Source organism: Tyto alba, unplaced genomic scaffold (assembly GCF_018691265.1).
Source record: "Tyto alba isolate M040663 unplaced genomic scaffold, T.alba_DEE_v4.0 Super-Scaffold_38, whole genome shotgun sequence".
Taxonomy (NCBI): domain Eukaryota; kingdom Metazoa; phylum Chordata; class Aves; order Strigiformes; family Tytonidae; genus Tyto; species Tyto alba.
In genome coordinates, this window is record NW_024881313.1 from 13,953,145 (window position 1) to 13,970,414 (window position 17,270).

Below are 17,270 nucleotides of genomic sequence, written 5' to 3' on the forward strand. Positions count from 1 at the left end.
TGACTCGTTTTAGCCAAGTCATGCTCATCAGAACACCCCATCAGAAACATCAAACCTGACTATGTAATGAATAAATTAAACAGTTTTGTGTTACTGTATAAAACAGTATGTAAAACTGTTAATAACTCCGGGGTTTTTCCTTCTCTTTCTCCCTCATTGTCAAACCCTACATAATAACCTTGGATGCTGGGAATATATGAAGTTATTTCCATAAAGCTACAAATGTCTCCAACTCGTAACCTGCATGATTCTCCACTGCAAAACAGCAGCCAGTAGCCTGTCTTTTGTTTCTGCACTTACGTTTTTCAGATCATTTCCTTCTTAGTGTGGGTGTCTCATCACCTTGTAAATGGAAAATATGTTCTATCATTTCAAAACTTAAAGTACTCGTGCCTCTCTCTGCTGTCATAAGATGGGGTTTGGGTGGCACAGGGAGTCTTGCAATCATTTGAAAAATAAAATTGTAAGAGACTTTGAAAAGCAGCATTTGCAGTAGGACCTTCCAAGAGATGGGGGTGTAGGGCTGTTTTGGGCCAACAGCTGAATAAATGCAGGAGTAAACAAGCACTATGATTGGAATGAAAAATTCTTTGCTCAGAGAGTGTTAACAACCTGTTGGAGGATTTCAAGTGCAGTGCAGGTTGCAAGAATAGCATGTCTATTACTTCCCATGTTAACAAGTAACTGAGATGTTGACTAAAATCTTGAGTGGTAGCATACCAGGGTGACTTAGACATCTTCATTAACTTATTGACTTTGGCTTTTTCTACATGCTGAAGATTAGTTGCTATCTTTGTCCCTCCATTGCATGGCTAATCATAGAAGGCTAGTTTGTGCCACATGCCACGTGAGAACAGTGGCCTCAGCTGCCCTGCATCCACCCAAGAGACATCCCTTAGGTACAGTATCTCCCAAGGCTCCCACTGGGAACATGCAATGGACATGGACAGTCTCAGGTCTTCCATTCCCTTTGGGAGAGCCCAGTCATGCCAGTGAGGCACACCTCTAAGGTCTATATGCAGTTTATGCACTTTCACTCTAACTGCTTGTACTTTTTCTCTGTTCAAAGAAGCTGTGCAGCACTTCAGCAGAGGACAGTCCAGCAAAGCTATGGTACCTGATCACTAAAACTATATCAACATGTTTACTGTCTCCAGCTGGGATACAGTAATGTATTTATTAGTTGCAGGAACCTAACTAATGTGCCCCAAATATTTCCTGCTTTCAAAAGATTACCCACAAAGAAAAAATTCACAGATCAATGACAGGTTTTTTGTTTCCCTCTGTTTTTTAATCTGCTTTCCTTCTTCTTTTCCACCAAGAAAATAGACTGTGGTGGGTGGTTACATCTTTCATGTTCATCAAGGCAAGCAAGGAAATGAGACATGAGTTGACAAACGTTGTACAGACAGTAAGTGACTATCATTTCACAGCTAAATATACTTTATGGAAGACATTAATTTACATTGTAGGAGATGCAAAACTCTCCAGATTTTAAAGTAAATTAAATGATATGCATTTCCAAAACAGTACAGAGAATTCAGAACCTTTTATACTTTGATTAAATTGTGAAGAATAAGAGGCCATTAAAAAGAGATCTATGTTAAATATAGAGAATGATCTACATTCCTTGATTAAATTTAACCTTTGACTAACAGAGGGAGAAAAACAATAGATTGGAAACACATTTCAAAAGAGACATCTCCACTCAGGTTTTCCTTTTAAGAGCTTCATCTATAAACCTTTGAAGGTATGGATGTCTTACTTCATTGGCATTAAGGAACACAAGAAACTTCAGAAGGACCTGGAGATAAATCATGAATCATTGTGTGACTGAGAAGAGACTTTTTTACTTAATATTGAATATAAGTCTTTATACATGTTATCTTCAGTGAAAGCATGGCATAACGCCAAGCAACTCATATTTTATTCCCAAACTGTGGAATTTTTTTTCTCCTGTCTTATATAATTTGTTGTAGTTCTCCCAAAGTTCCTGAGAAAAAAACAAAACAAACAAAAAAACCACAACAACAACAACAAAAAAAATCTTTCATGAAGTCTTTTATTCTGTTCTTTTAAATTTGAATGATCTGCAAGGTTTAATAGACAAGACAAGACTTTGTCATGTTGTATATCGGTTCTGATATTGTTGATATTGCACTGAGACCTTTTGAGTACACATGGGAACCAAAACCCAGCCTGCTCTGAGGAAATTATTGTGACTCCTAGCTCTGGCACACACAGTTGGGAAGAGGGTTTAATTCTTCCTTGTCACAGAATTGTAGTGCTTCCAGGTCTACCGGCTCTTTACACATACTGTTATAACCTCTTATAGTACATAACTTACTAACTTTTTCATGTTCATCTTCTATGTGTTGGTCAGCAGAAAGGGGAGACTTAAAACCCTGCCACTTCAGTGCTCCATTACCTGTGGGAGTTGTCTTCCATTTCCCCTGGGCTTCCCATCACACATTCAGTTGCTACAACGCTGTGTGGTTTGGGAGCCACCTCGTAAAGCTGGAGAGTTGCAATCCTACTTTTCAGCAGGAACTAAGCAGTTCAGATATGGAAAGAACTCTACAAAACCTATCTTCAAATTCAGACTGAGCTTGTTCTGAGGTGTGAAAGGGCTGGGGTCTTCTTATTCATACAAAATGTTTCCATCTGAATTTCTGAGTTCAAATTAAGCCAGAAATAATGTAATCCTTCAAGGCAAGCTGCTCTTTCCATATTTATAGTGTATTATGAAGGACCAAAAATCCTGAGACAGTTTGGATAAAGATTTGCTGTAGAAAATCATGATTTTGTGAGTGTCTTGGCTTATTGTCGCTCTAAATGTTTCTTGCCTGGAACAGGAATCATTTCATAGATCAGAAATCTGAAATATTTCCTCACTGAGAAAAGTTCCTGACCTATTGAGTGGAGACATTTCTGTCATGTGAAGACTGTTATCAGAGGCTGCCTTAACCCACCAGGATTCTGTGTTTGACAAGGACAGTTAGACTCTTGGGTTAAAGTCAACGAGCTATAATGAAAAAATGTCATGGAAACCAGTAACACTAGAGAAAATAAGCAGTATTCACCAGGTGCAAGAATGTCTCTCTAAGACCATTAGGTAGGCAGAAATGATCAAGTAAACTTCATTACATCACTTGGTGATGTAATCCATGTGCCTCACAATTAAAATGCTTTAGTGGTGATTTAAAGGTAATCAAACTACATTCATTGGAAGTTTACTTGTTATGTGAGATCTTTATATAATTTTAGTATACAGCAGTAAGAAAACAGAAATTAACTAACTCAGATACAATATAATGATGCTTATTAGCTGTAATGACTACTTACGAATACAAACTATAGCACATTAATGAATACTAGGGAGAAAAACCAAAAGCCAAACAATTTACAGTTATGGAAACATCCTATTTTACAGTGAGCCCATAACAATTCATACAACACTTTTCCATGCTGTGTAGTAGAAGAAGACAATGTTATTCAACTGACATGCAATCACAAATTAATTATATGGGGTTTCTATCTTTTTATATGCGGTACCTTCCTGTTGTCTACTCCCACAGTCCCGTCTTATGATCCCATCTCCCAGAAAAAAATTATTTCTAGAGAGACTTACATCCACAGATCTTAGCCTCTCACCCTTGGGGAGCAGCCCTCTGAAGTTGTCTGTCTCTTCTCAAAGACCATGGTGAGAAGGGAGATAACTCATTTATACTAGATGCCCTACTTACATGACAAAGTCAGGCAAGAGAAATCGCATTCTGACATTCCTTCAACCACTCTGAACCCACATCTTCCCTTCTTCACTCTCTAGATAACTGTAATGAGAAATGTTGTGAATGAGGTGCAGTTGTTTCAGCTGCAAATGGTGCTGTTACATCCTTGAAAATACTTTTTTTACAGTTTCTCTGAATTGCAATCGAAAGCTTATGCAAAAAAATCCTTTCTTCCTCTAGGAATGAAAATTACAACCTTTTGAAAAGTCTCTTAAAAGCTGTGTTAAACAATTTCCTTTATAGTTCATACTCTGGGGATCCCACACTGTGAGCATGTATGGGAAAAGACATTTACCACATGCCTGCAGAAAAACCCCAAAGATGCTGGAAAAGAGAGAGATTATAAGTGGATACTGTGATCAGGCTGGAATTGCATTGGATCTTTTCTATTGATGTTTTCTCACTCTTTGTTCTCACCACTTATTTTGAATCAGTTCTTAAGAATATTTATTTAGTGTCACTTTGTTGGGGCTGTTGTCTGAAAAAAAGAAATTTGGCTCTGAATTTTGCTACAAGCTGATCTGCTTAAGCAAAGAATTTATCCCACACCATTTTCTTAAACTTCTGTGAAATAAAGATATGAGTGAATTGCAAAATCTATGCTCTCTTAAGGTTTCCTAGCACTAGTTTGTAGAGAGCATAGAACAGGTCTGTGGAGAATAATAAACTCTTCCCCCTTACCCTTGCAGTTTTGGTTGTGACCAAACAGTTTATTAAAGGTCAAGCTCCTGAGTAGTTTCAGTTCAGCATTTTGTTATGTGAGCTAGGTTCCCAACGCTGCTGAAAAAGACGCATCCCTTTTGCATTTGGCAGAGTACTCCTGTTAGGTCCCTTCCTCTGCCTATGGAGATGTAGATGTGCATCTTCCATCAGGGCTTCCTGTGTGGTTGCAGGAGAAATGAGGAGCTCTCAGTTCCTTCTCTGGAAAAGTAGCTGAATGGTGAATGAGACAATACATGGAATTACATTTCTAAACATGATGCCCAGCTGGAGAAACTTTCCCTTGTCCTGACCCAAAATGAGACTGTCTCAGTCCGTCCTTTGGTCTTTCAGTGAGGGCACTCACTTCAGCATTGGGAGATCAGGTGTACTCTTCTTAACCTGGGCAAGGATCTTAGCCAGGTGCAACTGCTTTTCAGACAGTTTTATGTGGAGGCGGGATTTCCCAACAAACCTTCCTCCTGAGCTTGGGCTACACTATGTAAAGTAAGCCTTCCCTAAGGTGTGGAGTGAGAATGACCTGGCTGCTGGCTCGGGCAGTCACTTGGAAGAGGGGAGCACCTGGTTTTCACCCCAGGTACATGAATGTTGCCTTTATACAAGGAGAGTGAGGACAGAGGATGATACGTTTCTCAGCACCTCACCTAGACTTTCATGAATGGCTAAGGCTCTCTTCTTCATGATGCAATATGTGAATTCAAATGTCTATACAGAAACAACCTGGTCTCCCAAGGTTTGAGTGAGTGTTATAACCACTTTTTCTCCAATTTACTTTTTGATGCCTTTGAGTTTATCCTGTTAAGAAACAAACTGGAAGACTTCATTTGAAAAAAATAAAGATTTTTTTAAAAATCATCTTTTCATTTTTTGAAAATTATATAATTTTGCTTTGAATTAAGGAACAGAAGGCAAGAATACATCATAGTGTTGTAGCTGTAAGCTGAATGTAACTTATTTCATCATATACCACTGGAATGCCAGTTGCATCAGTGCTAGATGTTTTACCCTGGAGTTTTAGGTTGTTACTCTCACTCAGCTCATTCATACGAAGGTTGATTTTATCACCTGTTGTCATGTCATTAGTGTTACTGATTGAGTTTTTCTCTCTGCTGCTCTATATACTTTGCAAGGTAATAATTATAGATACTTCTATGTGAATTATAATCTTACAAGGGCTTGCTTTCTGAAGACAGTCCTGTTTTCACTGAGTTTCTTGTGCTTCACCAGAAAAAAAGCTTCCTGCCTCAGCATGAGGGAGAAAAGTGAAGTGCATGAAGATCTATTTCAAAATGCATTCAGACCTCTAAGTTTGCAAAACAAGTCCCACAGACTGTAAATTAGACCTTTCAATGTGTTTCTTCTATTAGTTTTAAAGGCAGATGAATTTGCTGCTTTGAAAAATCTTTAAAAATAAATCTACTGAAAGATTCAAACTGATGCTTGGTCAGTGTCTAATGATCTGGAAAATTGCTGGTTCAGAACTACTCTCTCCATGCATACCGGTGAAACAGATGCTTGGCCAGGATGGTGAAAGAGAGGCAATATGCTAGTTCATAGTAGAGACAATGGGTATCAAATTGCATCTTTGACTTCTTTGGTGTGAAATATATTTTACTGTCACACTTCCCCTGACACATACAAATGAGGTCACAGATCTCCCAAGCTATTTCATTATACTGGTATTCAGTCTATATAACACATTGTATTGAAGGGATTGGTTTTGACTTCTGATTCTTAAAGACTGCACAAAGATGTGGGGTTTTTTTTCCCCTCAGTTGTTTTTGTCTAGTTTTACTTTCACTGGATTTGCTCACATAGAATTGACATCTCAGGAAAGAGTGGGTGGGGAGGATCTGAATCTGTGGCAATGGTAATAGAAAAATTTGCACCTGATTTGAAGTAGGTAAGGGGGAGATATTTGTGGAGAAAGCAGGCTCATACATATGATTGAGATTCAGGATATGCTGGTTTTGCTCTCATCTTAACCACAGAATTCATACCTGACTTGCGGTACTTTTCCTCATCATCTTTTTCCTCCTTTATGCAAGATATTAATTCTTTTTTTTTTTTTTTTCCATATAAGAAGAAACAACAAAAAGTTTGTTTCAGAAACTGGAGTAATAAATACCAAGGAATCACTTGCTATTAAAATAAATGTAAGCTATGATATCAGAGTTGGGAGAACTGCTTCCAGAAAGAACAAAAATTACACACCAGTACCACAGTTGTACTCAAGGGAGATACCTAAAGATGGGTTGCAAACCATCCCTATTCAGATGTAAATGAATGTTAACGTGAAACACAGATTTTAATCCCACTTAATTCAGTGGGTCTTTATCTGAAAATGAGATCTTACAGTTAGAAATTGGTCACTGCCAGTGTTTAATAACCAGTGCTTATTAATACCAACTTAAGTATGTGCAAATAAGGATCCTAATATATAGCAGCCTCCCATCCATGTCTGTAAATCTTAACTAGAGTCATCTAAAAGGTAGCTGTCTATTAAAAACTAAGATAATACTGTTTCTCATGATGGCATAAACCACCATTTCCCATGGAAAATCTGAGTGGAAGACACTGGGTGCAGGAACAACAACGAAATACTGGAAAGATTTTACAACTAAAACCATAATATTTTTAAGATTTTTTTTTTTTATTAAAGCCTTTTTTCATGGTTTTTTTAAATCAGTCTGTCTGGCAGTAGAAAATATAACACTCTTCTGCATGTAAAGTATCAAAATGCATTAGGTTGAAAGGATGTGTTCCATTTTCAGTAGCTATCATTTGTTTAGAAATTGGATAAAGAAATCATTTTAATATCTCTTCTTAACTCAAGAGTAGCCTCTCATAAAAGGTCTATTATTTATTCCTTCAGAGTTTATTAAGTATACAACATTGCTTGCATCCTACAGGTTACTTACTACAGATCATGATTAGCAAGAAAATGCAATTATCTTAAAAAAAAAAAAAAAAAAAAAACATATATACATTTTTGGAGGACATAACCATTGTCATTGTGCTGGGAAACAGAATTAATCTCAGGTTCTTCAAAATAGACCTGCCCAGAGATAATCACATTGAAAACTGATGGCAGCTTGACTTCACTTACTCACTTTAATCAAGAAATGTATCTGGAACTGTTTAAGTACACCTTTGGGTGGTGGGCATGAATGGCCACATTGCAAGGGCTTTCAATATTTTTGGACTCTTGTGTTATTAAAAAAATAATAATTAAAAAAAATAGACTGAAAAGAAAATCTAGGTTAAACTGGATCAGTGGGTGTTCTTCTTCAGCAAAAATTGAGTAAGAATTTCTAGATATTGCTTAAATGATTGATCTCTAAGGCCGTAGGTAGCTGACTCATCTGTCTAGATCACAGCAAGGCTGTTCTTGAGCAGCTGTGTTCTGGTATCGGATGCCTGGCTCTGCACACCAATTTTTCAGGGATCTTTATATGCCTGCAACTGTTACAAGTAGTTTCCTCACTGGGATAAGTTTTTCAGTCCTATGTAAATGATAAATTTCCTGAAATACCTGTTCCTGTAAAACCCTGATTTAGTGAAGTCATTTACCAATGGCAGACAAGGTCCTTCCATATCAGACTTTGCTATGAGCAAGTTCCACTGTGTACATTCATCTTGCAGCTTTATTTCATGTTGCTGATTTTAGAGTAACTGTTTCTTCCAGACCAAGTTTGGCGGCCATGGTACCCCTCAACTCATTGTCTCTGCATCACTCTGAATGCTCAGTAGACTTCTCCCTTTCTCTCATTTATACACTCAGCAATAAAATCCAGTGTGGCAAGCCCAGAGCCTTGGCATGTTAGGTCAAGGAGAGGAAGAGAGGCTCACCAGAGGCAACACAAGGACTCTGCAGACAATGTATGTGAGTCACTCTGACCCTGACCACCAGGAGGGAGAGCTGTGCCTGGAGCCTGCGTTACACACTCCTTGTAGCACATCTCTGCTCACTAGCAATGGCAATACCACCTTCACCCAACTTGCTTGAGCCTCTCCACAGCACGCAGCAAGGCATGGCAAACAAGGCAAAAGCAACTTCTTCCCTACCCACCAGCATCCCAAAAGCTGGAATTTTGCCTGGAATATGTTTTTCTCCCAGGTTCCTGTACTGCCCTGTACTAACAAACCTTCACCAGCAGCAGATCCAATGGTACATTTTACTCCTTTGTTCCAGTCAGCAGAATCTGGTCTGGGCTGTGAATATTTTAAGGTCCTCAGGACAGAACTCATCTTCCAACCACACAGATGCCTCATGTGACAGAAGGTGGATCTATTGCAAGGTATTCTCCAAAACAGAGAACAGGTCATCTTTGCAGGATGGTGCAGTCCCTCACAGGCATGAAGGATCAGCATGCACCCAGTGCTGCCTCACAGGGAGGAAAAGTCCTGCCCTTGAACCCTACAGCTACAACCAGGTCTACATCCCTGGGCCTTTTCTTGTCTTGGTCTTCATGCCTTCCAGAGCTGCAACCGTTGGCATTTTTCTTGAGATAACTTTTCAGTCTTTTCTCTCTCTTTCAAACAAATCTCTGGGCTAAGGGCCCTGCAACAGCTACAGCTTCTGTTTCCCACTGCTGCCCACACTCCCCTTTACCTTCCACTTATTTTCCCACCTTCTGGCTCTGACAGAGGCTGGTATTTGTTTCAAAAATTCAGTGAGACACACACAATTGTATACTGCTCCCAGTCATCTGGATCCCCCTGTATTCGAGCTCTTATCTGCTCCGTTTTGTGTACACAAGTCTTGTCATTTCTCCTCCTTGCTTGTGCCGAGCAAGGTAGTTTTCACTGGCTCTGCTCTCACATGCTTCTGTTGCCCCCTGAGGATGCTTTCATCCAGGAAGCTCCACAGCATGTCACACCCAAAAAGCACAGATTCCTTTCAAATTTAGCCTTCAGATCCCTCAGCCACCTAACTCATCTGCAACGTGGATGAATGAAACACAGTTGAAAGCACCAGGAAGGGCTTCAGCACCTGTGGAGAAGGCGTGAGCGCATCCCCCGGCGGCACCGGACAGGGCAGGCGCACACCCCGGCGGCACCGGCACCAGCCCGGGCTGCTCGCTCGCTGCCCGGCGCTCCTCTGGGAAAGGCAATTCACTGCTCTGAGGATCAGTGACAACAAGACAAGCAAAAATTATAAACTCACAGACTTTAACACTTTACATCCAAATCTTGACCTAATTTTCAGTGGCTGGTCTGAGGTTACAGTCAGTCCCTCGCTCTTTTCTTAGGCTTACTGTCTATTGCATGCACATGTAATCACTTGATCACAGCCTGTCTATAATAAGAACAAGTTTCTGTGTTATAAGCAGGAGGGTATAATAACCAAGAAAGTGTATGCAATAAGAAAAGTTTGATAATAGTTCTCTCCCTCCCTGTTTGCTGACATGCTAGTGTTCTGCAGGTGGAGTCCCTCACTCCCCCACACAGTGAGACTGAGCTTGAACTGGGTCTACCTCTCTCCTTTTACCTTTCTTGGTATCCCTCTCCAGGTTACAGGTTTGTAACAAATGGATTTTCCTGCCCTCTGCAAATGTCTCTCATCCTTAAAAAGGCATCAAGCTAAACTGACAACATGACATTTTCAATTTGAAGGAAAAATATTCCACATGTGAAGTTATCCAGCAATAGCCGGGTGTGTACTACACATTCAGATTTCATCATAACCCCCAGATGAATACCTGGGATGAAGCTATCAGACAAACTCTCATCTATTCTGATTCTATCTGGCACGAAACACCATCCAATATATAAAAAGTGCAAAAATCCCACATACCGGGAAGAAGCCAGAAAAGAGAAACAGCTTTGTAGACTTTTTAATATCTTGTTCATAAACGTATTTAGACTTCCACACCAAGATGAAATAAAGCAAGTAAATATCTTTTTTTATATATGAGAGAAAAACTAAGTATTTGAACGTCTATTTTTTTTTTTGGTTATCTGATGGGGCAATATGTTTGCAAATAAGGGGTGTATAATTAAGGTATCTGGCCAAAAGTAATTGGTTTAGTTTAATTACTTATTTTAAGTAATGTATTAGCTAGCACCTGAAGATTTATTTCTAATTGTACGTAAGTCGGTATTTATATCTGCAATACTAATGTCCCTGTGTGGTGTTAAATTACCTGTGGAATAGTATTTTACAGATTCTGGTAGAAATAAAGTGATTGGTTAATTTGAAATGAACTAAATAATTGTATTTGGTTTTATGTACTGATAACACAACCCACTAAAAATCCCATCTCATTTGAAATGTTGCAGTTAGAACTGAGGACACACTATTTACTGCATGAGCACAGCAATGAGTTAAACAGATGAATGTGGATAACGTTCCCCATTGCTAATGCCTTGCGTCCCTTGGATAAGTTAGAACAGATTTGCCATAAAATATGATATTTAAATCAGACATTAGAGATGTAGCTTGCAAGCATTTACCCTGTCATTACCAGAAACAGACAAGCTTGGTAAGGCTTGTTAAACACTTCCAGTATGTCCTGTACAAGTTTTTGGATCACTGGCTGAAATGCAAAAAACCAAAACAAAGTCAGTTTTGGGTAATCCAGATATTTTGACCCAAAAATGAAATGGCGTGTTTAATTGTCAGGAAAGAATACCTTAAAAAATATGAGTTAAGTAAATTAATAAATAAAAGTCTGGATATGTTTTATTTATCTGAGAGCTCACCAAAATTTATCAGACAAAGGAAACTTTAGACAGTTGTTCCTTCGAAGGAGCTGCTGGGCAAGTAAACCTTCAGAAAAGTAGATGGAATCTTTTTCCTACAAGAAATTCAAATAGCACTGGGCATTATTTTGTCTCTTCCACATTCCTTTATATTCTCATGTGTTGAAAACATAGACATCAGCTCAAAATCAAAATCAATTTGCAGAGTAAAGCTAACTACAAGACACGAACAGCTGTGGTGCACAGAGGAAAGTCTGTGCACCAGCAGGAATATAAATGACTTTGAGCAGTGAAAGCCCCAGCAGCCAAGGGCTCCCCCCTTCTCCTCCCGGGCACCATGCAGAGGAGCCAGCTGAGAGGCAGAAGAGGTGACAGGGTGACCTTGGAGAGGGGGCTGCTTCTTTCTTCCCTCAAAGGCTGACCCCAGCTCTGGGCGCTGGGGCTGCCGGCAGCTTAGCTGGCATGCCTCCGGTCCTGGGATTCGGCCACCGCTCAGCACTTCTCCCTGCCAGCTCACCTTCAAAGCTGACTTTACAAGGGGTAAGCAAATGATGAACGACTAGAGGAGGGGAGGGCAGGGTGGGCATTTCGGAATTTTTTTCTAAGTCTTTTCTGGGGTTTACAGCTGGTTAAGCTGTAAACGGCTAAGCAGAGAGTCACATTGTTTCCCACTCTCATTTCCAGAGTTTCTTTTCCACTGTCTTGAACTATTAGTAAAACTATGGATAAAAAACAGTGCAAGACCTATTGTGGCATATGCTGATGGATACTGAAGGGCTATAAAAAGCACAAATTAATGGATTTCCAGAATTTCTGAGGCATAGGTTGCAAATGGAAGTGTTATGAGAGTTGGCATCCTTCAGAGCTGCTCTCGGACCAAGCATGAGTAAACACAGTGCTTTCAGCCATGAAAAACTAGTACACTTATAAGAAAATGATTAACAAGGCATGCTGTGTACATTCATCTGTCCAAACAAACTCATCTGAAATTTGGGGAGGAAAGTAATCAATAATTCCATGTTTTTGTACATCTCAGTATCCTATCAATGCCAGGTTCCCTGTGGAGCAAGCCAGCCTACCCTACCTGACAAATACTGGTACATAGTCGTCTAGAGCAACAGTGAGAGTACTTCCCAAAAGAAATGAAGTTGCAGTGAATCACTATGATGAATAGCCTGCAGCAACAGCTCATCTTGTGAAGGACAGTTTTTAAAAATGGTTTTCTTTTCCGTCAGTGAAATATTGTCGTGTCAGAAAGTGCTGATGAATGAGTTACGTTGGATATGACCCATCTGTGCAGCAAGATGAATCTGCCTTTTCCCAGGGAACACAATGGGAGGCTTAGCAAGCCGATTCGTGAACCAGGGCACTTCTGAAGCACTTTGATCCAGACAAGCACGCAGAGCAGCCCCCAGCTGGCACAGCTTCAGAAGAGCCAAGCCACCATCTCCCTGCACAGTGCGCTGCGAGAGTCATCAGAATCATCAGGTGCAACAAAAACTTGCTTATATAAGAAAAAAAAAAAAAAAACAAAACATCAGGAGCTTGGGGCTGTAAAACAAAGCAAAGGGCTGTAAACCTCTTTCTAAATAACCTAATCAATACAAAATCATCATCATGTTTTACAAGGGCATGATGAGGTTTCACAACAGAAATTAGGTCAGATCTGTTGCATTCCTCATCTTAGACAGAGCTGGTATCTGGTTACCAGGGACCTATTCAGAACATATATTCCATTGTCATACAATTCATGAGTAAAGCAGATTTTGAAAAGCAGATGAAAACAGGAAAAACACAATGCTTTTAAAGACTGGGGCACATTTTGTACAGATCAGGTACCATTAAACTCACAGCAAGAAAAACAGGATAAAACATAGTCATGTTGCAAAGATGGCTGCACTTCTGGAGAACTTTATCTAATCTGAGCTAGACTGGATCCTGTGAATCTATAATAAGGTGGGGCAATTATTCTCATGTCTCTGAGAAGCTAAAGTTTAGACAGAAATTACTGGAGATTGCTAAGAAATGGGAAAGGATGGGGCCTTTGTCTGTCTCAGGACAGCAATGTTGGACAAGTCTTTGACTATAACACCTGCACCCTATCTATCTCTGTGATTAACAGTTACCACTGACTTTAGGTGCAATTTCACAGTGCAAGGTCCTTTTCTATTTCTTTTGTAAGTTAAAAAAAAAAAAAAAGTTAACATTTCATTAATGTTAATCTGCATTTCACAGCAAATTTTTAATATTCATCCACTTCTCAAGACAGTCCATAGTCTGCTGTTTCTGGGTGTCCTGGCCAGAATCCTTGAGCTAAGAAGTAATTAATGTTTTCCGTGTCTGCAAAGAGGGAAGTTTGGAGACTTTGGCATCCTTCACACTGCAGCTTTGGCAGAGGTGAAGAAGCAGAGACCACTCACCCACCCTCCATGCACCTCCCCCAGCACCATCCACACGGCTTCTGTCCAGAGCATCCTAATGGCATGGTGGCATCCACAGTGGCATCCTTAAAATTCACTGGATGGGGCAGAAGATACCCAGCTTGTCTTTTCTAGTGAAACAGCAGAATTTAAGACACATTTCAAAATTACGATTTTCTCCTTTTCAGAGACTTAGTCCAGAAATAATTAGATTTACAGTGGTACCTAGTTGCACCTTCATAATAACCACATTTTAAAACATCATTTTATGGTTCAGTTACTGGCAAAGATGTAAGGAATCTGGATGTAAATTTGGATTCTTAAAGGGTTAGGATTACTAGGGATAGTTAAAAAGTACTATGCGGGTGAGCTGCTTTTGTGGTAATACTGACAAGAAGCTAATATCAAAGGTAACTACAAGAATCTTCAAATTTGGCTGCTAAAAAAGAGCCCTCCTCGTATGTTTTTACCATCAGATGATGACAAAATTTCTTCCCTAAGAAGGCAGGGTTGGGACCCCAGGCATGCTGCTCCGAAGGAGCTCACCCAGCTGGGGGAGCGGGGCTGAGCTCCAGCCCGGCTGCCTCGCTGCTGCCGGGGAAGCCGCGCCGGCACCGAGGGGAGTTGCGAGCACCGGCCTTGGCAAGGGCAGGGATGCTCGCGGCATCCACGTCATTAATGCAAGCCACACTTGCAAAAACGCATGGCAAACACTGGCCTGCGTTAATCACATGAAGAAGGGGAATTATTTCTCCTGTTACCATGATTAGGCTGTGTCAGAAGGAAATTTTTTTCCACATTTGCAATTATTCGTATTTGTCGACATGGTTTAAATCATTATTTAGTTAAACTTCTTTTCACTACAAATAAGGCCCTTTCTCTTGCTCTTTTCACCCAATTGCCTGTATCGTGTTGATAAGGGTGCTTTTGTCCCAGCAGTCATTGTGGGGTTTAGGGGAGTTTTGTTGCTAGCTATGGAATTTTTAGTGTTTTTTGATGAAACTGAATTCTGAGCCCTTCTAGTCTCTGAATTGCCTCTCTCTGTCATACAGACAAGGAGGTAACAATGGCATGCAAGAGATCTTTCACAGCACCTGTGTTTCCCCTACCTTCTTGGGGAGAGCTCACAGCTGTCCAGAAAACAAGAATTCTCTTTCACACACAAAAAAAATCACACATAATCTGGTTCCATGCAGAAATGACAAAGAGATTTAGCGGGGAAAAAACAAAACAAAACAAAACAAACAAAAAACACATCAGGGAAAGTTTAGACACACCAGAGAAGATTAAGATATGCAGCATCAGCAGGAGTTTGAATCTGGGTCTCCTGCATTTCAGTCCTCAGATCCCTCACTCCCTCTCTCTGACTCCACCAAAATTAAAGCAAAAGATTTTATCTAAAGGGATGTTCTTCTGTAGGGATTTTCATCTTCAGCCAGTCTACATTTTGCAATGGAAAAATGTTTCATGTACCAGTCCTTCAGTTAATTGTAATATTTCCAGGAAACAGAGGGTTTTAAATCCAAATCTATTCTGAATCAAGCTGGAGACTTTGCTTCCAAAGAAGATTCTCTTTTTTTTTTTTTTTTTTATTTCAACACTGATCCATTAACTTATCAGGGATAATGGAGAGCATGTTGCTTCTTGTGCTAATGTACAGCATTTGTCAGATTTGGTAATTTTCTGTTTACAGGAAGCCAACGTTTACCAGTCATTAGTCTTTATCCTTTTCATCCTTTTGCAGCAAGGAGTGATCTGTATTTTCTCCAGTGGAGTCATTGAGATGTGTAAGCCACATAGCCTTGAATCTGATATTATTCACAATGGGAACACTCTCTCAAATTAACTTATTGGAGAAAAATGTAAATCAATTACATTTACAGCTCTCAACAAACAGAATTAAAATGTTCCACCAGTCTGCTTCGAGTTCCTAATCATTTGTGTGATTAACCCAGTGTCTGGGATTTTCAAGAGAGTGAGATGAATTGGTTTCTCTTCATTATCTAACATAGTTCACTTATTCCTGAGGTATCCTAAAAAAAAAAAAAAACAGGCAAGCAAACAAACTCCCTTTTAAAATAATTATCCATTGAGAAATGGATAACACCCACTGCCCTTCCTCAGGACCACTGCACAGCATATATGCAGGTCACACTCTTGAGATGGCAAAACCAGTCACAGGCCAAGAATAACCGTACAGCCAGCCTGGCTCAGGTCAGCCTGCTCATGAAGGAGCGTGAGTGAAGGCAAGAGAATTCAACGCGTGATATATAGAAATGCAACTCTTGAAAATAATGAGCAACAGCCAAAAGGGTAAAGTTTGAAGTGCCACTCACCTCCCCGCTACAACATTTTAATACTGTTCTCTGCGGTATCCTCCTCTCATTGATTCCACTTCTTCTGGATCAGTACAATAAGGAGGCTTTGATGATTCCCAGGGTCTGTCTCCTTTTGCAATCATGTTAAAAGAAAATCCTTGACCCCTATGTGTAATTTGGTTCCCAGCTCTAAGAGCCCTTTGGGGCTGGAGAGTTCTGCCTCACACCACCCCACAGATCCTGCTCCCAAGCTGACAGACATGGGGGATCACACCCAGGCTCCCCATCCTTCTCCTGCGGAGAGCAGGGATGACTTTGGGCTTCTCTGAAAGACGCACAATACATCTTTCAGACATGCTCAAAGAAATACCAGGCCTGGATCTCTTTACCTTCCTGTAGAGTGATATATCACCTTTTTTAACACTATTATTACTTTTGTCTTCCCAGCACTCATGTGGAGCAGAAGCTGCCCCATCATACAGATGGGAGATTGAGGCAAAACCCAAAGCATAGGCACGTGAGAGCCCCACAGGTAACGAGCTTCCACAGAAATGCATTTCAGGAGAATCCTGTGTGCCAATTGCATCCAAAAGCCCAGACAGCTTTTCTGAGATGCAATGGCTGGGTCAACCCTGCATGAGAAGTCAGCCTGAGCCGCCGGGCAGGCTGTGCTCACGCCACTGCGGGGAGAGTCCGAGCAGCTGGGAGGGAAGGGACCAGCCCTTCACCCAGAGCCGAGCCGAGCCTCCACTTCTGCAGGAACCCTGGCACATCCCACTCTCCGTACACACAGGCTGCCAAGGGACATATGCTGCAAACCCCTGCACCAAAATGCAGCTGTATGCAGCAGGAGCACGCTGCTCTTAAAAAGAGCATGCTGTTCTCAGCAGCCTTTATCCACCTCCTGATTTCAACAGCCCAGATCCCTCACATCCTTATGTAAATCTCCGCTCAGTCTAGTTTGACAAAATACATACCTTACGCACAGCCTGTACCGATATCTGTAAATCCAGCACTTACTGGCTTGACACACTGATAAAATATCACATTATTTATTCCAACCTTATAATCAGAAAGTCAGAATTACAGTAAATGGAATCTTTTTTATCCTGTGTTTTAAAAGGTCTAATTATTTTATTATTCAATGTATGTACATGCAGATAAGTAATAATTATTCTGAGTATTATCCTGCATAATAGAGCAAGTTAATGCTCAGAGATAATAGCGCAGAGACAGCTCATTATACCAATTTGTACAAAAATAGCAGAATTATTTTTTTCTTCTGAACAAACTTGGTCTGGTTTGATAATAGC

The 17,270-nt window shown here is 40.3% G+C and overlaps 1 protein-coding gene across 1 annotated transcript in view; it reads right to left on the reverse strand.

The window, feature by feature from the left end:
• Positions 1-1,348: 1,348 nt before the first annotated feature.
• The window catches only part of SDHAF3 (succinate dehydrogenase complex assembly factor 3), a 64,055-nt gene continuing 48,133 nt past the window's right edge, over positions 1,349-17,270 (reverse strand). The window contains exon 4 of the transcript XR_006166213.1: positions 1,349-4,724. The gene's annotated coding sequence lies outside the window, so the exon portion shown is untranslated. The remainder of the gene's footprint in view (positions 4,725-17,270) is intronic.